The 24,040-nt window shown below is 38.6% G+C and overlaps 1 protein-coding gene across 3 annotated transcripts in view; it reads left to right on the top strand.

The window, feature by feature from the left end:
• The window catches only part of DROSHA (drosha ribonuclease III), a 478,288-nt gene that overhangs the window by 264,932 nt on the left and 189,316 nt on the right, over nt 1–24,040 (top strand). The window lies entirely within an intron of this gene.

Below are 24,040 nucleotides of genomic sequence, written 5' to 3'. Positions count from 1 at the left end.
ATTGCCATTCAAAGTGCGACAGTGCTGAAAGCTGAAAATTGGCTTGGGCGGGAAGCTGCGTAAGTACCTGGTATGGAAGTGGTTAAGAACATCAGAAATGTATTAGATTAATGTAAAGAGATTAGGATATGGCAGGGCTGTATGTTATGGCTAATTCTGTTCCAGGTACAGTACTTCAAATTTAACATAAATGACCAAAACCCTTTTGTTCCCACCCATCACGTGCTTACAACCATGAAACTAAAATTGTGAAACATTGTACTTAAACAGTGTTTTCTAGCTCAGGGGAAGTGTTTGAAGAATACATTTACTTTTAATATTGTTAAAATAATCCCCCTAAATTAATTTCACATATTGACAAAATTATGTTAATGTAAATTATTTTCACATATTACACAATTCCAAATTACTTTGATGCAAAATGGGGCCCATGGTTCATTTACCGCCATTAGATTGATGTGACAAACATCTTGTGAACCAATATGGGCTCTGTGACATTCGACCCTAATGTAATTGCTGTGAGTTTTTCTTTATTTTTCACTTGATTTCTGATTGAGGTTTTCTTTTTGTTTTTTTGTTTTCTTTTTTTTTAATATGGTATAAAGACTTTCTATGATGCATATTCATTGTCCATTTTTATATCATATTGTACCTCTTTGATTTTTGCTTATTTGCCATATGGACAATTCCTATTTGGTGATTCTACTTTTATGACAGTTCCATTGAGTACTGGGATGTTATGTATTTCTATGTCATTTTGTGGCATTTAATTGCTCTTTTGTTCATGTTATTTTTCACTTTTTCCATAAAAAAAAATTGTAAACCAAAAAATAATCCCCCTAATAGCTCTTTCACACGGGCGGACCGTATGTCCACTTTTTCATCCATTTGTGTACGGATGAAAAAGGGACATACATTGATCACTATGAGATTGCGGATGAACATTCGCTGACACCCGATCTCACCCGGTTCCGCAATCCTCCGATTCTGCAGACGGAGAAAAACCCTATTTTTCCATTGGTCTGCGGGTCGGATCGGGTGAACACGGACAGACAGTTCGTGTTCATCTGATCCCCCCATAGGGGAGACCGAAGAAAAGATAGGGCGGTCCCTGCACAGTGTGCGCGGACCACTCCTGTCATCAGCGGGGATCAGCGGAGCGATCCCCGCTGAGCAAGCGGAGGTTCACAGGGCGGATCATCACGGATACGTCCCGTGTGAAAGAGGCCTAAATCTTACACTTACTTTCTCTTCTCCTCTTATTTCTAAACTAAGCAGCCCACTGAAAGCTTTACAACCATCTCAAAAAGAGTTCCCTGGCCAAGCCACTCCAGTACAAATTTGTTATTTTCTTTAAATAAGTATTGTCATTATTCCCGAAAGTGGACAGCATTGCCATGAAAAATAATAGTTATTCTGCTGCTCATGTGCAGCCTAGGCAGGAGAATATTTGTAAGGAGACTTTGCAGCCATAAGATCACTTAAGGAGACAGTAAAATGTAGGCTAGAGAGGGATTATTTTGCAGTTATGTTTTAAAGTGGTTCTAAAGGCTCATGCTTCTCTGTATGAAGGGAAAAAAAAAATCTGTGTGCAGCAGCCCCCCAATACTCACCTGAGCCCCATTGCAAACTATGTGCATGAGAGCCTCGACTCTCCCTCCTCATTGGCTGAGACAACAGCGGGAGTCATTGGCCCCCACTGCTGTCAACACAGCCAGTGAGCCAATGAGAAGAGAGAGGGGTGTGGCAAAGCCACTGCTCTGTGTCTGAATTTATGCACAGAGCAGCAGCTTGGGGAGTGAGTCTGCTCGAGTGCCTCCACTGCAAGCTGTTTGCTCTGGGGGCACTTGGCAGGAGGGAGGGGCCAGGAGCGCCACCGGGGATGCAAGAAAAGATGGATCAGGGCTGCTTTGTGGAAAACTATTGCACAGAGCAGATCAATATATGTATGTTTATTTTATTTTTTTAAACTTTCCCTTTAACCACTTAAGCCCTGGACCAATATGCTGCTAAATGCCCAAAGGCGTTTTTACAATTCGGCACTGCGTCGCTTTAACAGACAATTGCGCGGTCGTGCGACGTGGCTCCCAAACAAAATTGGCGTCCTTTTTTCCCCACAAATAGAGCTTTCTTTTGGTGGTATTTGATCACCTCTGCGGTTTTTATTTTTTGCGCTATAAACAAAAATAGAGCGACAATTTTGAAAAAAATGCAATATTTTTTACTTTTTGCTGTAATAAATATCCCCCAAAAACATACATAACAATTTTTTTTTTGTCCTCAGTTTAGGCCGATACGTATTCTTCTACCTATTTTTGGTAAAAAAAAATTGCAATAAGCGTTTGATTGGTTTGCGCAAAATGTATAGCGTTTACAAAATAGGGGATAGTTTTATTATTATTTTTTTACTACTAATGGCGGCGATCAGTGATTTTTTTCGTGACTGTGGCATTATGGCGGACACTTCGGACAATTTTGACACATTTTTGGGACCATTGTCATTTTCACAGCAAAAAATGCATTTAAATTGCATTGTTTATTGTGAAAATGACAGTTGCAGTTTGGGAGTTAACCACAGCGCTGTAGGAGTTAGGGTTCACCTAGTGTGTGTTTACAACTGTAGGGGGTGTGGCTGTAGGACTGACGTCATCGATCGAGTCTCCCTATAAAAGGGATCACTCGATCGATGCAGCCACCACAGTGAAGCACGGGGAAGCAGTGTTTACATACGGCTCTCCCCGTTCTTCAGCTCCGGGGAGCGATCGCGACGGAGCGGCTATAAACAAATAGCCGCGCCGTCGTCCCGCATCGCTCCCCGCGGGAATCCGACTGCCGCATGTAGCGAGGGGGTCCCGATCGGACCCCCGACCCGCGGAAAGGCAAGGACGTACCTGTACATGCTATTCTGTGGACGTAAATATACATGCGGCGGTCGGGAAGTGGTTAATATCACTTTGACTGCCTATAGTACTTCCTTAAAGAGCAACTTTACTTTTGTTGGAAAAAACAACACCTCTGGGTGAGCAGTGTACATTGCAGAAATTTTAACAAACTCTGTTGCAGATTTCTACCTTGTGTTATTCTGAAAGGATAGCTGTTTGCCAGTGTCCATGTGCTGAGTGTGTTTGTATAGGAGTGATTTTATAACTCAAACAGCTGCTGCACCTGCAGTGCTCTAATGAGGGTCTGTATCCATTTAGATGTGATTTACCTTTGGGAGTACCCCACCAAAATGCCATTTTGTTGCAGCGGATGCTCAAAATATTACTTGTATTTTAGTGCAGACATTTGGGAAAATCAGCCAATCACACAAGCAGGAAATTACATTATTAGGGGTGTTCTGTACACCATCTACGTACAAAATGCCTCCAGAGTTTTTTTCTTATTATTACACTTTAATCAAACAAACTGAAGTTAGAAGCTGATTGGCTACCATGCACAGCTGCACCAGATTTTGCACACTCCAGTTTTAGTAAATCACCCCCACAGTTTTTTTTTTTTTTTTTTTGTGGAGTTGCAATGAAGTATGATATTTTATATATGCAATATCTACTTCATGTAGTTGGTTTTTATATTACAATTATTGAATATAGTTATAGATTTTATAATCCAAAAACTCTTTGTTCCTTAAGAGATATAACTGTGCCTCCTAATATCTTTTTATGCTTCTTCTTTTTTTTTTTTTTTTTTACTCTTTGTATCTTACATCAATTACTCTAATTCCACGTACACACAATCATAAATTCTGACAGCAAAAGTCTGATGTGAGCTTTTGAAAGGAAATTCTGACCCTGTGTATGCTCCATTTGACTTTTGCTGTCAGAATTTCCGCCAAGAAAAGATTGAGAGCTGGTTCTCATATTTTCAGACGGTAAAAATTCCTATCGGAGAATCCAATCGTCTGTAGCAATTCCGAAGCATTGAACTTCATTTTCTCGGCTCGTCGTAGTGTTGTACGTCACCGCGTTCTTGGTGGTCGAAAGTTCCGAGAACTTTTGGGTGACCGTGTGTATGCAAGCCAAGCTTGAGCGGAATTCCGTCGGAAAAAACATCCAAGGTTTTTCCGACGGTAAAATCCGATCGTGTGTACGCGGCATAAAAGTTTAAATCTAGCATTTACTTGTGTGATTGGGATGAGGTTAGAAGATTTATGGCATTTTTTTCCAGACAAGGAATGTTGAAGAATTATTGGCTTGAATGAGCAAAAGGATTTTAAATGTTCACGTTCACTTTCAATGGCACTCCATGGATTTAGAAAATTAATGGCCCCTCTATTTAATAGGACATTAAAGAGCATACATTGAAACATTGCTAAGTTTCTTCCGTATTACAATGCTTGGTATTAACTTTTATACAGCATTTTCCTTCTTTTTTTTTCTCTGTAGAATTTATTTAGGGTGTAGGGCTGCTCTACCTATTTGGTTTATAGGAAAATGTCTCCAAATAACAGTTTTTCAGTGTAATGTAACAGGGAACTAATGTAATCTCCTGTTGTAGTATGAGCTAAATAGGTGATAAGACAACTTTGCAGAAGTGTTATCAGTTTATAAAATGTATCTACACCTGAAGATGTTAACAAAGGTGACAACTTTAAATGACAAGTATGTAAAAAGGATGATCGTATAAAAGACCAGACCTTGTTTAACTTGGGATTTTGCATTGTTATTTGGATAGTTTGTAGAACCTGAAAGAAAACAGTGTGAAAGTGCTCAACTTTCTGGTAAAGAAGTAAGAAGAGGTATGGTGGTTGAAAAGAAGAATGCACTTATCTGTTTTAAAATATCTAGCAAAGAGAACAGCGGAGGATAGAAATACTTTTATTTATCTTTTATTTTTATTTATTACTTTTATCCTCAAAAGCTTTTCATGAATAACTGCATTATCTGCAGGAAAGTATATTTATCGTCTGTACATTTGCGCAAAATGTAAAGAAGCAATTTTATTCTGTATATTTGCTCAACAATCTACGCAGTTAAAGTGGTTATAAACCCTTTACAACCACTTTTACCTATATGTAAGCCTAGATTAAGGCTTACCTGTAGGTGCTCGAAATATCTCCTAAACCTTCACCTTCACCCATCAGTGTTTACTTCCTCTTTAAAGCGGTTCATCAATGCACCCCCCCAAATAAAAAACAAAACAAATACTAATAGTCAGGAGCTACAATTACTGTAGCTGCTGCTGATTTGTAAGAAAAGGACACATACCTGTCCAGTGCTGTCCTCACTTAAGCTGGTTCTTCGCTGCTCTTCAGTTTCCCAGCACCTCCTTGTGGTTTCACACCGGGCTTCTCACTGCACATGTGCAAGCCATGCTGCACCGTGTGAATGGTCCTGCAGCCTTTCCGGGACCAGTGATGTGTCCTAACAGTTTTTCAGCGATGGTAGTGAACTTCTGCTAAAATCGACTAGGCAATCTGGGAGTAAGTGGGAGCAGGTACCTGTCAGACCCCCCCCCCCCAAAAAAAATATATATAAATATATATATATATATATATATATATATATATATATATATATATATATATATATATATATATATATATATATATATATATATATATATATATATATATATTTCAAAAGTTAAAGGAGAAAGCAGAACTTTCCCTTTTGGTTGAAGTCCTGCTTTAAGTTACTCTGCTGTCCTCTGGGTTGATCTCTTTGTCACATGTTTTTCCATATAAGCCTAAGCCACATCCAGTGCAATTGAATTAAGACAGTTAGAAAGATTGCAAGGTGTTGGACTTAATAAGTAAAAGATCAGTGGTTACAAATTACCTAGATTGGACTACCTAAGAAAATCTCAGAAACTCCACCTTGAAAAAGAGCAATAGTAGCTTCTGTATTTCTGTCTAGTGTGGTTCTATTTGAAGCTGTACCTGTGAATATTGAAATATTTTGAACGCCAACACTGTGTTGGATAAAGTAAATAGGTTGTGCCATTTACTAAATGAATTATACTATGATATAAAAGAATTCCACATGTTTTTGGTGGTGGTTGCTGAAAGAAATCGGAAAGGTGTTTATTTTTTGTTCTTTTTTTTTTTTTTGCTGTCTAGATTCCTTTTGGTGAAATTTCACACATATACACACACACACTTATTGTATGGATACTGGATTAGGGATTTAGCAAGATTTTTTTTAATGGGGTTAGAGCAAATAAAATATTTTTGTACAGTCTGGTGTTAGTATTTATGAATTTCAACTGCATTAATCTGACCCCAGTGCTAATAATATCTGAACAACAGGTTTGATGTAGCTCATCACACAAATCCTTATTTAGTAATGACCACTTTTGCTGGGCCTTTTGAAAGCTACAGTCTGAAGCTGGGCTAATAGTTTAGTAATTACCTTTAGCTGAGATGAGTAACAAAGTAGCTTTTATAACGAAGCAGAGGAGAGAGTTACAGTAAGAAACTCAAATTGTGCAGTCAAAGCTTGTTGCAGCAACAGATACTTAAAACATGTTCTATTAGTGATGCCATGATTGTCTATTAGAAATTGAAATGTGACAAGGGACTCATTAAAAATATTTAATTTCCTTTTAATGCCCACAAAGTGGTATGTTGTTGACTGTACAGTTCGGAAAGATTGGGGTTGAACCAGTGTGTGTAGGGGTGGAGTATTTGTTGAGAAGCACATGTGATTATTCCCCAACAGTTTGATTGCTGCTTCAATTACCTTTAGTTAAGGAAGAGATATACTCATATATTCGATTCCTCAACTGTTTGAAAGACCCAGCAGTAGTTGCTGAATTGTCACCAGTGAAAGTCCAAGAAATTGGGAACAGAAACACTGCACTCGCCATCCTTGGATGAGTATTTTCTCGAAATAAGTTAGGAAATGTGATAATACTAGGAGACAATGTGAGTTATTTTTATTAACTTTTTCTTACATACAAAACATTTTCATTAAACACGATTCTGTCATATTATTTATCAATTTCTACTCAGTTTTCAACATACAGAGTCTTAATTATTTTCCATAATTCACATTATCTTTAAAAACACCATTTACTACACCATTCAGCTACATATATTCTACTGTCTTCCATACCCATTTATCCTCATTTGCACACAAAAAAAGGAAACCCACACTCCCACTGTTCTCTCCCTTTCCCTGTACTCATTTTATATTTAATTTTCTTTTCCCCTTCATATTTTTCTTTACTTTCCATTTATAAATAATCTTTAATTCTTTTTGACAGCTGAAATTCATCCAATTTTTGCCATATTTCTGGCATTTGACTATTTATGTATCCTTGTTCCCTTATCTGTCTTTCCATATATTGTATTTTGTTCATTTCACATATGCATTCTCCTATATTTGGACCTTTATTTTCTCTCCATTTATGAGTTATTATTGTTTTGGCTGCCGATGTCATATGATGGAAAATATCCTTCTTAATACTCTTTATTGATTCTGGTATCAGCGATAATAATGAGATATCTATATTTAGGTTCCTTTCTATACCCAACATTTTTTGATATATATCATGGATTTTTTTCCATAGTTCTCTTACCATATGACACTCATACCAAATGTGTTCCATAATCCCCTTTTCAACCTTGCATCTGCAACATAGATCTGTTTGTCCTCTATTTTATTTAGTGCTACTGGGCTCCAATACCATCTAATTGCTATTTTGTAATTTATTCATATTTATTAGCTATTGATGTTTTATGAATTATTTCAAATATTTTCCCCCATTCTATCTCCGATATTGATCTCCCTATTTTTTCCCCATTTTTTTCATTCCTGTTATCTCTCTAAAGGGTCCTGAGGGGAGTAGTAGGTCATATATCTTAGATAACTTATTAGTTGGCTTTTGTTCCTCTGTTAATATTTCTTCAAATTTAATTTTTGATCTATTTCTTAAAGATAATTTCATATTTGTTGTGATATATGTGTTTAATTGATGGTATCGTAGCCATTTATGTCTATGTTCTAATCCCAAATCTTGTAATTTTGTCATTTTCCCTTCCACTAAGATCTGGGCCACCCTTGCGTTCTCCAGTATGTTCCATTTTAAGTGTTTTGTGGTTGCTAAGGTTGGTGGAAATTCTGGATTGGAGAACACAGGAGTCATAGGTCCCATCATAGTGGATAGGTTCCCCTTTTTTTAATTCTGCATCCCATATTTTTAATGTAGCTATTGTAAAGATTGTTAATTCTTTGTTTCCAGGTCTTAAATTAGGTTTTATCCAAGAGAGGGCTTTAAGTTAAAATCCTATTATATCTTCCTCTAGTTTAACCCATTGTTTATCCTCCCTATTGTGATACCAGTCTATAATCCTAATCAGGGAAGCAGCTTGTAGATATTTAGAAAAATCTGGTAATGCTAATCCACCTTTTTCTTTAGTTCTAGTTAAACATTTTCTTCTAATTTGTGGTGTTTTTCTTAATTCAATATTTAGTTTTTTTGGAATAGCTAAGGGAATGGTTTGAAAAATGTATAACAATTGTGGTAGTATGTCCATTTTTATTATATTGATTCTTCCCATCCATGAGTATGTTACTTTTTCATCTTTTTGTAATAATTGTATTATTTTTCAGATTGTTGCTTTGTAATTCAATTATTGTAACTTATTTAGGTCTCTCCGAATATAAATTCCCAAATATTTAATTGCTATTTGCTGCCACTTAAACGAAAAGTCCTTTTGTAATAGTAATTGTTTTTTTTTTTCTGTTAGTGATACGTTTAGCATTTCCGATTATCAAAATTAACTTTAAAATTACTTAGTTCCCCAAATTGTTTAAAGCGGAGGTTCACCCAAATAACATCTATATAAGACCAAATTCTTTATACATCTAACATGTACAGTAGGCTTCTTCTTTTTTTTTTTTTTTTTTTTAGACTGTACATACCTTATAATCAATATTTGCAATCCGACTTCCGGGTACTCACTCCCGCGGGGGTAGGCGTTTCCAAGCTGAGCCGCAATGTAATCTGTGAGTTTGCCCAGATGATTGATGTCCTTCAGAAAATGTTCCCCCGGCGCTGTGTCACGAGAATCACAGAGTTTCCGAAAGTAGCCGAACATGTAGAGCCGTGAGTTAGCTCTACACGGCGCCTGCACACCGACTAGGAGCCGTGTAGAGCTGACTGCACAGGCGCTGTATAGAGCCGACTCGCAGTTCTACATGTTCGGCTCCTTTCGAAAACTCTGTGACTCTCGTGGCGCGCCTACGCAATACGGGGGGGGGGGCCTTATCCGTCGGGGGGAAATTTTTCTGATAGACCTCAATCATCTGAGCGAACTCCCAGATTACATTGCTTGGAAACGCCTACTCCCGCGGGAATGAGTACCCGGAAGCTGGATTGCAAATATAGATTATAAGGTATGTAAAGCCTAAAAAAAAAAAAATGCCTACTGTACATGTTAGAAGTATAAAGAATTTGGTCTTATATAGATGTTATTTGGGTGAACCTCCGCTTTAAATTCTTTTATTAGATTAGGTATTGTTATAATGGGGTTAGTCGCATATATTAATAAATCATCTGCATAAACTGCTGTTTTATATTCTTTATGTTTAATATTAATCCCTTGTATTTCTCCATTCTTCCTTATTGCTTGTATCAGGTGTTCCATCACTAGTATATATAATAAGGGGGATAGTGGACATCCCTGCCTGGTTCCTTTTGAGATTTCTATGTATTCCGATAACATTCCATTGGTTCTGATTTTAGCCAGTGAATTAGAATATAGTGCAACAATCCTACTAAACATTTTTGGGCCCATTCCTATATGGATTAGTGTTTCCTCCAAGAACTGCCATCCCACTCTGTCAAACGCGTTTTCAGCGTCAATAGATAATAAGCATGTTGGGATGGCAGCTCTCTGTGCATACTCCACCAGTATACAAGTTTTTATAATATTATCCCTTGTTTCTCGTCCTTTTGTAAAGCATGTTTGATCTAAATATGTATATCCTGGTAATATGGGTGTTAATCTATTTGAAATGATAAGGTACATTTTTTTAATAGGATTCATTTCTGCTATTAGATTTCAAGGAATAGGAGACACAGTTCACAGTGTAACTTACAATAGGAATACGGTTATTGTTTATCAGTATACCAAGATATCTAAAACACTCCACCTTAAAAGTTTGAAATTACCTAGAAAGTAAAAAGATCTAGGGTCTCTTGGAAGAATGGTTGACTTCTCCCAGTTCACCTGCAGTACAGATAAAAAGACCAAAGATGTCTATTATATTCACTCAGCCTAGGTTCACACTGCTGCGAATTCAAAATCGCGGTAAAATGCACGATTTTACCGCGATTTTGCGGCCGCGATTTTGCCGCGATTTCGGCCGCAATTTAATGTAAATCGCGGCCTAAAATCGCAAAAAGTAGTACAGGAACTACTTTTTGAAATCGCAGATGCGGCGTTGCACTGATTAGGACAGTGCCATTGCCGACAATTGCCGCCGATTTGAGATGCGATTTGACATGTCAAATCGCATCTCAAATCGTTCCAAATCGTACCCAGTGTGAACCAGGGCTAACATTGTTAAATGCTCAGAAAAATCCAGGTACAGGCATGCATCATCAGTGTTCAAAGATATGTGTTCTTCTAATGGTTCTAGTTGTCCCAAATGTCATGAATCAGGCATGACTGTCAAAGGGAACAGGGCAATAACTCCATTGCTATTGTAAAAAGCAACAAAAACAACAGTGGGGAACCTTATTGACTGCCTCTCCATAAAAAAAAAAAATATTTCAGAGACATCTTGAATTATGCATACTTGTACATGGCCAGTGGGTTATCATACAACAGTTTAGTCCAGTGAACAAGGATTGGGCCCACTCCAAAAGCCTACATCATTTTCTCTAAATAGTTCCAAGAAATGGTGTCAAAGACTTTGGAAATATTGGTAATGGTAAATGGTAATGCTTGCCTAATATACAGTATGTTCATTAATAACCCCCAATTGTTACCAAGAGTACTTCCGCCAGGCATACAACTGCATTAAACTGGGTGTAAGGCCAGAACTTTATCCAGAATTATAATATCCACACAGGAAGTGAAATAGGTTGGTAAGACTCACTGTAAATGGGATCTGTGACTAGTTTGGATAGTTAGCTTGGACAGTTAGCTCTTCCCTCATAGAGTCAAGTAATCTGCCATTTTATAATGCAGCAATATACATGTTTAGTAAATGAGGAGCTAAAAGATCTGAGTGGGCTTTATACCAATACAGCAGCAAGCCATCAGTACCTGGAGTCTTATTGTCCAGAAGGAAATGAGGCAGCTACAATTTTCTATTGAGTCAGTGGACAATCTAGTCCTTAGGTGACAATTTGAGACGTGTAATATTAATTTTAAAAAGCTTTCAAGAGATGCAGCACAGTAATCATGTATTGTTTTTTCCCTTTTAGTGAGTGGCAAAAAAAAGCATTTTTTTGCTGGAAAAAAAGGAATTACTGGAATACTTTCCTGAGTTCAGCTAACCATGTCAGTTCACTTGCAAAAAAACATATTTAACCACTTAAGACCCGGACCAATATGCAGGTAAAGGACCAGGCCTCTTTTTGCGATTTGGCACTGTGTCGTTTTAACTGACAATTGCGCGGTCGTGCGACGTAGCTCACAAACAAAATTGGTGTCCTTTTTTTCCCACAAATAGAGCTTTCTTTTGGTGGTATTTTATCTGCGGTTTTAATTGTTTGCGCTATAAACAAAAATAGAGTGACAATTTTGAAAACAATTTAATATTTTTTACTTTTTTCTATACTAAATATCCCCCACAAATATATAAAAAAAAAATCATTTTTTTTTTTCCTCAGTTTAGGCCGATACGTATTCTTCCACCTATTTTTAGTTAAAAAAACACAATAAGTGTTTATCGATTGGTTTGAGGAAAATTTATAGCATTTACAAAATAGGGGATAGTTTCATTGCATTTATATTAATATATATTTTTTGCTTCTAATGGCGACGATCAGCGATTTTTTTTTTGTGTGACTGCAACATTATGGTGGACACATCGGACAATGTTGACACATTTTTGGGACCATTGTCATTTTCACAGCAAAAAGTGCTATAAAAATGCATTGTTTACTGTGAAAATTACAATTTCAGTTTGGGAGTTAACCACTAGGGGGCGCTGAAGCGGTTAAGTGTGACCTATGTGTTTCTAACTGTAGGGGGGGCAGGGCTGGACGTGTGACGTCATTGATCACCTTTCCCTATATCAGGGAACAGACGATCAATGACAGTGGCACTGTGAAGAACAGGGAAAGTGTGTTTACACACACCTCTCCCTGTTTTTTAGCTCCTGTGACCGATCCCGGGACTCCAGCGATGATAGGGTCTGCGGGTCCAGCGCCCGCGGTCAGGGAGCTTCAGACCAGGTCGCGGGTGCGCGCCCACGACCCACGGCTGGGCATTTAACAATCGCGTACAGGTACGTGATTGTGCCCAGCCGTGCCATTCTGCCGACGTATATCGGCGTTAGGTGGTCCTTAAGTGGTTAAAGGCCCAATAAATCTTGATGTGTAAGCTTTCCTCGGCTGTCCCCCCTTATATCACAATACAACAACTCTAATCTACCTCCTCACATCACAATGCAGAATATCTCTGCAAACTGTCATTTTAATTTAGACTTCTTGTGCTTGCTATCCTCCATGTTAGGTAATGAATATTAGAGACAAGTCTACAGCTTGTAAATAACTAATTAGAGCCTGGGAACGGGCTCACAATCTTCCTATTCCTCTTTTAGTCTAGCATCCCAGGCATCACTAAGAAGGGTAATGTCCAGGAAGTAATAGTAGAAGGTGCAGGTGGCTAAAATGGACCCAGAGTTTGCAGTGGAAAAAGTGTTTATTATCCTTGTACACATTTGAAGAGAACTTTAAAAAAAACTACCCCAACTGTGGGTCTGGCAGTGCTGGACTGCAGAACTCATGTCTTGGAAGCATCTGCTCTGCAAAGCCTCTTCACAACTGTCTCTTTGCAACTACTGTGATCACACATACTCAACGTTCCAACACCTCAGATTTCTAGCACACAACCCCTGGCCCTTTCCCAACAGGCCAGATCTGCTGTCCTCTATTATATTCTGCTTCTCAGTCTCTGGCTTTTTAACGACTGTTGAAACCCAGGTCTTAAAGGATAGAGGGATATCAGAGTCTGTGATTTCTACCTTGCTGAAAGCAAGAAAGGTCCCTTCCAGGAAGATCTGTTATTGCACCTTTTAAATCTGTCTTTGCCTGATGTGAACACAGGCACTTTAATCCCAGAGATTACGCTGTACATTTGACCTTCCTACAAACAGGTCCTTGGCTTAGGCACTATAAACATCAGGTCTTGGGCTTGTCCATACTTTTTCAAAGGCCTCTGACCTTACTCTCCCTCTCTCAATGTGTATTTAGTATTAAGCCCCACAGTCTTTTTTGGTCACCAATATATCCTCCAGACATGTTTCTGAACTGACCCTTGTCTGTAAAAAGCTATTCTTCATATTTCCATCCTTTCTCCTGAATTTGGTTTCAGTATTCCACCTCCATGAGGACATTGTTCTGCCATCCTTATACCCTGCTCCTAAGCACCCAAAGGAAATCTCTCTACTTTGCCTGGATGCAGTCAAGGCCATATATGTTAATGGGGAAGGTAGTGCTGTGCTAATGGGTGGTGGGAATAAAATTGGTATAACTGAAAATGAGAACAGTATAACCAAAAATAGCATAAACCAAAAAAATGATCAGTGAACAATACTGGTGCAAATCATATAACTCCACACATTTCTCTTAGTGTGATAAAATACACTAAAAAATGAGGTAATGGATAGTGCAAAAAATTTGTGTATAACACAACACCCAAATAACTGTGATGGGTAACAATATTAAACAGGTGATGAACAGTCCATAAACAAGGCTTAAGCTGTGCCAACAACAAAAATATATATATATATATATATATATATATATATATATATATATATATATATATATATAATATATATATATATAATAATTTAAAAGTCCAAAAAATTGAGAAAAGGGTGCTGATGTAGGTCCGCAGTGTGAGGTGAAAGGGGGATGGGTATCCAGTGATCCTTTTAAAATGAATGAGGATGTCCCCTTACCTTACTGCTGTAAGGTAACAGCATATAGATCCAACCACATTAGATGGTTAACCAGATGGGCTCTGATCCAGAAACGACAGGTCCTCCTTGGAAGTCTCGTCCCAGATTGGTCATATGTTGCCATAAATTTTTTTAAATCTTTTATATTTTTTTAACAAATAATTTTATTCGGGCTCCTAATACCTCTTATATGTGGTATTATTTGAGTTTTAACTCCTCTAGGTGCATCACGAGCTATTAAATATTCTTCCCCTCGTTTTAAATGTTTTTAATGTCCCCTTTGGAGGATGCTGTTTATTATCATTGTAATTGTAGCTCCGGAAAGATGGCCGCGGCTCCACTTCTGGTGGCTGCAAAATGGCCGTGACTCCACTTCCGGCGGCGCTCGTTTTCGACGGACGCCGCCACTGCATGTTGGTTGCAGTGGCCAGACAAGATGGCCCAATGGGAGAAACGGACGCCAAGAGCCCTGTGAGACGCTGGGGGTGTCTCCTGAGCTCCAACAAAATGGCGGCTGCCAGATTTCCGGTGGAAGGTCTTGGAGTGTCAACACACAATGTTATGGAGATACAATGGGATCTCTCTGGTTATATATTTTTCACATGTTTTCACCTTTTTCGTTCCCTGCCCTAAGTTTTTAAATATTAATTATACAAATGAGATGGCATGCTTGTCACCCATCCTTTTGAATGCCATTAAGCCAAATATTTGCTGGGTGGGATATTAGTATCTCTACTTTTAATAAACACCAGCAGGCTACGGGAAAATGGCTGCAGCTGCACTTCCTGTATGACAAACAGCTGAGTTAATTGACAGTCCATCAAACAAGTCACCCTATATAAGGTATCTCCCCTATGCCTCTCACTACTCCTGAGGGAAGTCACATGATAGTGACGAATGCGCATGAGACCACTGAGAGGTATCGGAGGTGACGTTGGCGACAGACTGCCCCCCTTCTTTTTTACATGCCTAATTGTATTTTTAACAATGTGAGTACCCTTGTTTACTGAATGAATGAATGAGGATGTCCCCTTACCTTACTGCTGTAAGGTAACAGCATATAGATCCAACCACATTAGATGGTTAACCAGATGGGCTCTGATCCAGAAACGACAGGTAAATAATTACGAGAATTAAAATTTTAAAAACGATATCACACTATCGATGCTTTATTCCTTTGGGGCGAGATACTGACCAATCTGGGACGAGACTTCCAAGGAGGACCTGTCGTTTCTGGATCAGAGCCCATCTGGTTAACCATCTAATGTGGTTGGATCTATATGCTGTTACCTTACAGCAGTAAGGTAAGGGGACATCCTCATTCATTTTAAAAGGATCACTGGATACCCATCCCCCTTTCACCTTTTTGGACTTTTAAATTATTATTTTTATATATATATATATATATATATATATATATATATATATATATATATATATATATATATATATATATATATATATATATATATATAATAATTTAAAAGTCCAAAAAGGTGAAAGGGGGATGGGTATCCAGTGATCCTTTTAAAATGAATGAGGATGTCCCCTTACCTTACTGCTGTAAGGTAACAGCATATAGATCCAACCACATTAGATTATATATATATATATATATATAAATTTTTTTTTTTTTTTTTTTTTTTTTTTTGACACAGCTTAAGCCTTGTTTATGGACTGTTCATCACCTGTTTAATATTGTTACCCATCACAGTTATTTGGGTGTTGTGTTATACACAAATTTTTTGCACTATCCATTACCTCATTTTTTAGTGTATTTTATCACACTAAGAGAAATGTGTGGAGTTATATGATTTGCACCAGTATTGTTCACTGATCATTTTTTTGGTTTATGCTATTTTTGGTTATACTGTTCTCATTTTCAGTTATACCAATTTTATTCCCTTCCCCCACTTGTCCATACACTTGCCCATCCACCACCCATTAGCGCAGCACTACCTTCCCCATTAACAATTACGTATGGTTTGATACACCTTTCAGTGCCGCAGCTGTACCCTCCCCCCTCCCCACTTCCCTTCCCCCCCCCTCCCCCCTTGTTTTCTCCCCTGATAAGCGCAGTAATATTCACTTTTTTCAAGGCCATATATACATATATAAAAGCTCCTTTTTTACATAATGGATATGGAATCTGATCACAAGCTTATATCTTAAAAGTGAAATCTCCTCCTGCGCTTTTACACACACTTTCCAACAGATCGGTGGGAGATACATGGGCATTTCAGCACCAAGCCTTTGTCTCCCAGTTGTGCAAGGCTGCCGACCAGGTCTTATGTTCATATTTTTGAATTTATTCGGTTAGGATATGATTAGGATAAGTGAAATTTTGATTTACCTGTATATTCCATATTTTTAAGTATATTACAGGACACAGGCAACCCTCCCTTTCATTCTTTGGTTTGGAGTGTGGTAGGGTTATAGGGGAAGGCGAATCAGAACCTAATTAAGCTTAAGTCTACTTCCACCCTCATTCTAAGTCATTTATATCTACCATGTAAAAGGAAAAATGCCTATACGTCCCTATTCTGAGGTCACTCTGGATCGATCACATGATCGGGTCCCAGTGACCACTTAAATTTATAGGAGCCGATGCTCCAAAGTGAGCCTACATTGAAGTCTATGCTGGAGTAATCATAGACCGGGTTCACACTTGCAATAGCAGGAGGATGTGAATGGCTCTCTATGGAGCCGGTTCACAAATCTCCGATGCGGCTCCGGTGCAAATTTGCACAGGAGCCCTGTGCGTATTTTGGTTTGTTTCAGGTACGAATTCAGCCGATAATTCGGACAAAAATCGGACCTGAAACAGTGAACCAGGACGCAGAGGATCCCTGTTGGGAGCTGCATCGGCATCAAGTGTGAACCAAGCCTAACAGGGTAAATAGAATAGGCTTATAATAGGGGAGGGAGTAGACTTAAGCATAGTTCGATTCTGACTCGACTTCCACTTTAAATTTTAACAATGGAGGCAGAATCGCGCACTGAAAAACCAAATGTGCCACATAGGATCTACTGCTGTCTAGAATGCAAAGAATGTTTCTTTATCGTACATCACGGGACACAGAGCCGCCATTACTATCTGGGTTATACGCCACCTACTGGTGAATGGACACTGGCAGATCAATCAAACAAGAAATTCTTCCCTATATAACCCCTACTACACAGGAATTGCCTCAGTTTTTTCACCAGTGTCTGTAAGGTGGTGGTCACTGAATGTGATACATCTGCTGTTTGAGCCCTAGCGCCCATCCGCCCCCGACACGCAGCCCTCCCTCACGCGAGAGGCTGGACGGTGATGGGAGGTGCAGTATAGTATACATGCTTGCAAACTTGTTGCCTAAACACATGTTTGAATAAATTCATGTTTTGCATAGATGTTGCATAGATACATGACCATTGGTGCTCTTTAATGAGTTTTGTCTCCAGAATAGCATGCATTTGGTCTGCAGGAGCTTAGTTTTAGGCAGCATGTGGAAGCAAGCATAGAGGCTGCATTGGATGCCTTTGGCTTATCCTGACTAATGTGACCTCACAGCAGCAGGAAGTCACGTGTTGCGTTCCAGCTGCGCTCCAGTATGCGGAAGTGGTGTTCTGTCGGTCTACGGTGGATGGGCTTGACATACACTTACACTGCCCCATAGTGAGCCAGGAACGGCACGTTTGTTTATTGTTGCTTAACGATTTTAATGTTAATGGATGTCGCTGTCTAATGTAAATGGACCGACCAATGTCATTGAGGATTGCTGAATAAAACGACCTAAACGGGATTACAGTATCTCAGGTCTTTTTTGCCCTTTTAGCCTGAGGCTATTAGGAGAGCGTCCTGTGGATCGATCATGGTTTGGAGGTTGAGGAAGATCTGATGATGCAGTTTTGCAGTGCCTGTTAAACTCAGCCTTCTGGTGAGTAGATACCCATAAGGGGAGAGTGACACACAGGAGAAGTATTTTGCAGTGGGAATTTATGCACGGTGGAAGTCACCTGCAGTGGAGAGCACACCATATCCCATAAGCACTTTTTCACTGGACTCTGACACATGCCCTTTCCTCCAGAACTAGTTACTCGTATGGACTATCATAGGAAAGAGGGGTCACGTTTTGAATAGTGACAACTAGCGCTGCTTTAGTAATCAATAAGATTCACTTGTTGTAGATTTACTAATTTTGTCTTATGTTTGTGTGTATTTTAAGCGGCTGCTGATTTGAATGACAAATGGCAACATTTAGTTCTTTATAATCTGCTTTAATTCATCCGTTAAGTCCATAGCGTTTTTTTATATAAAGGTCTCCTAATCTGCCTAGTTCCTAGTCCGCGGTGGACCTACTTCCCTTCCTAACTCACCTGGCTTCCTAGGAAATGAGCGTTATCATTTCCCAGGAGTCTGTGGGCATTACAGTGCTCCGAGCGCCGTTTAACTGCGCATGCACAAGATCTTCATTGTCATAACAACAGGGCTGTTCCGCCGCCACCCGTTGTCATGGCAACAATACAATCTAATGGCGCTATGAGCGCGGTTTAACTGCGCATGCACGAGTTTGAGAGGTGTATGCTGGTTACCCAGCATGCACCTCTCTCAGAAAAACTCTCAGAAAAACCAGAAAGAAAAATCAACTGGGCTTCACATGCCCATAGCTATCAGGGAAACGGCCACAAGAACGCTGACAAGAGATCTTGTAAGTTTTTGCACTGATTTCTTAACCGACCGGAAAATAATGATAATGTTTTACAGAATATGTAGAGTAATTATGTTGAGATTGAAAAAAAAAATGGCTGGAACACTGCTTTAAAGATTAACTAAACCCAGGATTCACTATATCTGATCTCCCACAGTACACAGAACATGGAAATGCTTTTTAGTAAATATAAACGGCTAAATACCTCTTCTCATCAGCAGTATATAGCTGAAGTCTTGTGACTTCTATCAGTTCCTGGTTAAAGCTTGTAAGAGGAGTTGTCATACTGCACTAAGCTGTCCTATCAGGGTGCAGGACCCCTGACCCTCTGCCTGGACAGTGCTGATTGGCTCTGGGCTGATCACATGCAAAGAAGAAAAAAATAGCAATACACACCAAGCTGAGCAGACCATGGATATGCAATTAGCGGACCTCCAGCTGTTGCAGAACTACAACTCCCATGAAGCATAGCAAGACTCTGACAGCCACAAGCATGGCACCCAGAGGCAGAGGCATGATGGGACTTGTAGTTTTGAAACAGCTGGAGGTCCGCTAATGGCATATCCCTGCCATAGACTCTGTGTTAGTGGCACCTGTTTTGGAGTCGGTGGAGAAAGAGGAGGATCTGTACACACAGGTTCAAACAGCCTTTTTACACAATTCAGATGATTAACCCCTTAGGTTCCACATAACAAGCGTGCTTTACTGCATATATATATATAGAATGATTTTACTGTTGTGGATTTTATGACCTGTTTTACTTAGGCTTTGGCTTGTATACGTGTGAACAGCAAGCTTTGACAAAGCATTTGTAGAGCTTTCAGCAAGCTTTATTAAAGCTTTAAAAGTACCATTCAGCTCTAGTTTGTACATTTTGTCAATCAAGTTTAAGTTTATTTTAAAAATATAAACAGTACAATAGATTTCATACATCAAGGATATCATCACAATGCAGTACAGGAAGATTCATTTCGATATTACAGATTCCTAACCATACTTTGGACACTATCGAATAAACGATCTTTATTCAAAAATAAACAGATTTGGAAGAAATAAAAAGATTGTGTGTCCACAAACTGTTATAACGTAAATATAGTATTTACCCTAAATTTTCCTATATAATGTTCCCCTGAGTGATATTTAAGTGCAACGTAAAAGTTGATACTTGTCATACCATAACATATGTTATATTAGTCAAAAAAAAATAGATTTTATTCCTAAATGACCTTCCTATAACCCCCTTAACTTAGTGAGAATCCAATCATTTCCCTAAGAGCAGAATCCCACCTCCTGTCCTAATACTCCCACCGTCTTCTCTCTTTTCCCCCCTACTTACTCATTATAGAGTCTATTCACTTTGTGAATTAGAAGTAAATTAATGAAAAAATTTAAAATTAAGAAGATTAATATCATGACCGACAACTCGATAATTCCGGATCATTGTAATAACCTTACTATACTCTAAAGCATCACTAAACTTTCAATAGTAACAAAACGTCTGAGGAATTGACACCGGTTTTAAGAGTAAGTCCATGGATCCCGATAACTCAAAAAGAAAATATGGCAAGTCCGGAAATCTCAGAGTACTCATGGCGACAAAAGGTCCCAACAGAATGGATTAAGTAAAGTATAGAGGAATATAAAGGATTAAATCCTCAAACAACACTATCATGTAATGAATGTACTTTTACGATAGCATATAAAATAAAAATAGGGTAAAGAACTCTAATCAAGATAAAAAGATATAGAAAACCAAAAAAAAGAAAAATATAGAACGGAAATTTAGAAAAGATAGAGAGAAGAAAAGGGAGCCTACCTGCCAATTCCATATCACAAAAAGCAGTAAATCGTCTTATTAAACTATAAGTTGTTTATGATACCCATGTATTTCAACCATGGTCCCCAAATTTCATTGAATTGGTCGTCAGAATCTAACATCAAGCCTATCCTCTTCTCTTGCTCCATTATCCAAGTCACCTTTCTTTTCATATATAATATTGAAACAGATGTCTTTTTCCAGGCAGCAGCTATAGAAATTCTAGCTCCTACAAGGATAAACAATATCAGTTTCCTGGTAGACTCGTGAGCTTGCGGTATAAGTCCATTTAATAAAGCAATCGATGGAGATTGATGAATATTACAACCAGTTATCCGTCTAATAATATGAAAGACCATATTCCAGAATTTACGTATTTTCGGGCACTCCCACCATATATGAATCATAGAACCAACCCCACGACATCCTCTAAAACATAGAGGAGATTGAGAAGGATAAATATTTGCTAATCTCAAGGGCACTAAGTACCATCTAGTGAAAATCTTTAAATTTGCTTCTATAAGTGACACATTAGTAATTCCTTTTATAGATCTTACAAAATTAGAATACCAGTCCTTTATATCCCATTCAATCTGAAGATCCTTCTCCCAGGCTATCATATGTGGCAATTTTTGACTATTATCAGCAAGTGATCTATAAATAATAGAAATCCCCCCTCTCCGTCCTATGGCTTGGTCACATCTAGTTTCATAAGCTGTCATAGAGCCTGAAATAGTTTCATCCAACCAAAGCTTTGTAGCATAATTATAAATATGAGAAAATCCCGTTGTTTCAGAGGGGGGAAGACCTAGATTTTTCACAAAATATTGTTCGGTATGGGGACCTGAACGAGAAAAGAAACGTCCAATGCAGTACACCCCCTTATCCAGCCACCATTTGAAGGATTCCCCTTCTACCTTAGAGGTGAAGTCAGGTTCTCTAAATAGATTGGCTAAAGGATGACCCTTGGTAATCAAAGAAGGATCTTTTTTAAGGTAGTCCCATAGTACCATGGCTTGAGAGAGGGCCGGTGACATAATAGGAGGTCTACTTTTGGGAGTAACCCACAGTAAATCTTCTAATGTGTAAGAGGGAGTAGCCTGTTCCTCCAAACATACCCAATCTGGTCTATCCCCTCGGACGTATACATCCGAAAGTTGAGCTAACCTAGCGGCCCTGTAATACCACAATAAATTTGGAAGGCCGAAACCACCCTGTTCAGGCAGATTAAAAAGAGATTGCGAAGAAACACGTGGATTCTTCTTTTTCCAAACAAATTTAGTAATTTTGCTCTGGAAGGCTTTCAAATGGTTTGTCTTTATTGGTATAGGGAGTGAACGGAACAGGTATAAGATCCTAGGTAAGAGAGTCATTTTAATAGAACTTATCCGTCCTATCCAACCTATGTTATGTGAACTCCACTCTTCTAGATCAGTTTCAAGTTTTTTGTACATGGGAGGGTAATTGGCCTGATAAAGATCTTCGAATTTCGAGGTCAGATTAATACCTAAATATTTAATGGACGATGTATTCCAGCAAAAAGCATAATTTTTTCGAATGAGGGAAACTATTGAATCAGAGAGTGACACATTAAGGGCCCTGGATTTAGCAATGTTGACTGTAAGACCCGAAACTTCAGAAAAGTCATCTAATAGAGTATATATAGCAGGTAAACAAGAGCCTGGGAAGGTAATAAATAACAGAAGATCATCTGCGAATAAAGCGCATTTATGTTCCTTCCGGTTACATTTAATCCCCTTGATATTCGGATCATTCCTGAGTGCTATAGCTAGAGACTCTATTACAACAGCAAACAACAGATGGGATAGGGGACAGCCCTGGCGAGTACCCCTTTTAATTTTGATAGTCTCCGAATATATTCCCATCAGTCGGATCTTGGCCTCAGGCGAAGAGTACAGAGCAGCTAGAAAACCCAAAGTCCTAGGACCAAAACCCCACCTTTGTAAAATCGAAAACATATACGACCATGAAACCGAATCAAAAGCTTTCTGTAAATCTATTGACAAAAGCATACCTTCCTGTTTGTCTTTCCCAATCCAGCCAGTTTGCAATATTGAGATTAAGTCCACCGCCCTCCTGATCTGATCCGGGGCTTGTCTATTAGGAATAAAACCAACCTGATCTTTATGTATATATAGACCTATGAAGTTCGAGAGTCTATTAGCCATTATTTTAGTCATTATTTTTAGGTCATTGTTAATTAAAGATATTGGTCTATAATTCTCAACTAAGCTGGGATCTTTATCAGGTTTAGGGATTACAGAAATGTATGCCATATTAAGTTCACTGCCTATCGGATTACCTTCGGACAAACCATTGAAAAACCGTGCAAGATAGGGTGCTAAGAGGATCGAAAACTTCTTGTAATAAGGAGACGAAAATCCGTCAGGGCCGGGTGCTTTGTTAATCTTCAACCCTTTAATAACCCCCATAATTCAGTTTGTACATTTTGAATACCGATTATAATGGAAGTGCTGAAGACTACTAACAGTTTGCTTAAAGCAGCAGGATCTGTCTTCAAAATGTACAAAATGGAGCTGAATGGTACTTTAAAAAGCTTAACAAAGCTTGCTGAAAACTCTGCAAATGCTTTTGTCATAGCTTGCTGTTCACACTGCAAGTATACAAGCTAAAGCCTGTGAAGCAAGCCTAATTGCACACAATATACATTATTTAGCTTAGGTCCTCCCTTTACCCACCTAATAGCACTTTAGTGTCTCAGAAGGTTTATCTCCTCTTTCATGTTTTCTTCAATTGCAGCTTGCTTTGGAGTGAACACAACTGTAGTGTATGGTCATAGAGAATAATGGCCATGCTTGGAATTTCGACTGTACCACAAAATAAGTCTACCAAACCAACTGATTATAGCTCTGCAGTCTGATAGATATATCTCCAACTTGCATATAAAATACATTTATATGAAAAAAAACTAACATCAAAACAAACCTGTAAATACCTCATAAAGCTATATTCCAAAGTAAGTATTGCGATAGGTGTGTTCTCAGTAAACTTGATACACTGTGTAGTTTTCCTTTAAGAAAAAAAATGCTCTAAACCAAAGTTGATTTCTTAACGTCAGGCCCTTGCTACTATTATTTAGTGGTTTGCCTTATATTATGTTTGCCTGGGTTATGCCACCAAGAGAACCACTAGTCCCCAACAAACTGTGACTGACTTGTTAAAAATCTTGTAAATTTTGCAGCAAAATATTTTTACTACTGTGTTCAAGACTGACAGGTGCTACACAAGTGGAGCAGTGGTCATCAACCCTGTCCTGCAGGGCCCACTAACAGGCCAGGTTTTATGTATTACCTTGGGGAGATGCAGTCTAGAGTACTGCAGTCACTAAGGAGCAAATGATATCAGCTGTGATGTATTTCATTTATCTTGCAAACCTGGCCTGTTAGTGGGCCCTGCAG

This window comes from Rana temporaria, chromosome 5 (genome assembly GCF_905171775.1).
Source record: "Rana temporaria chromosome 5, aRanTem1.1, whole genome shotgun sequence".
NCBI lineage: Eukaryota > Metazoa > Chordata > Amphibia > Anura > Ranidae > Rana > Rana temporaria.
Note: the sequence above shows the minus strand (reverse complement) of the source record. Positions and strands in the feature narration are given on the sequence as shown.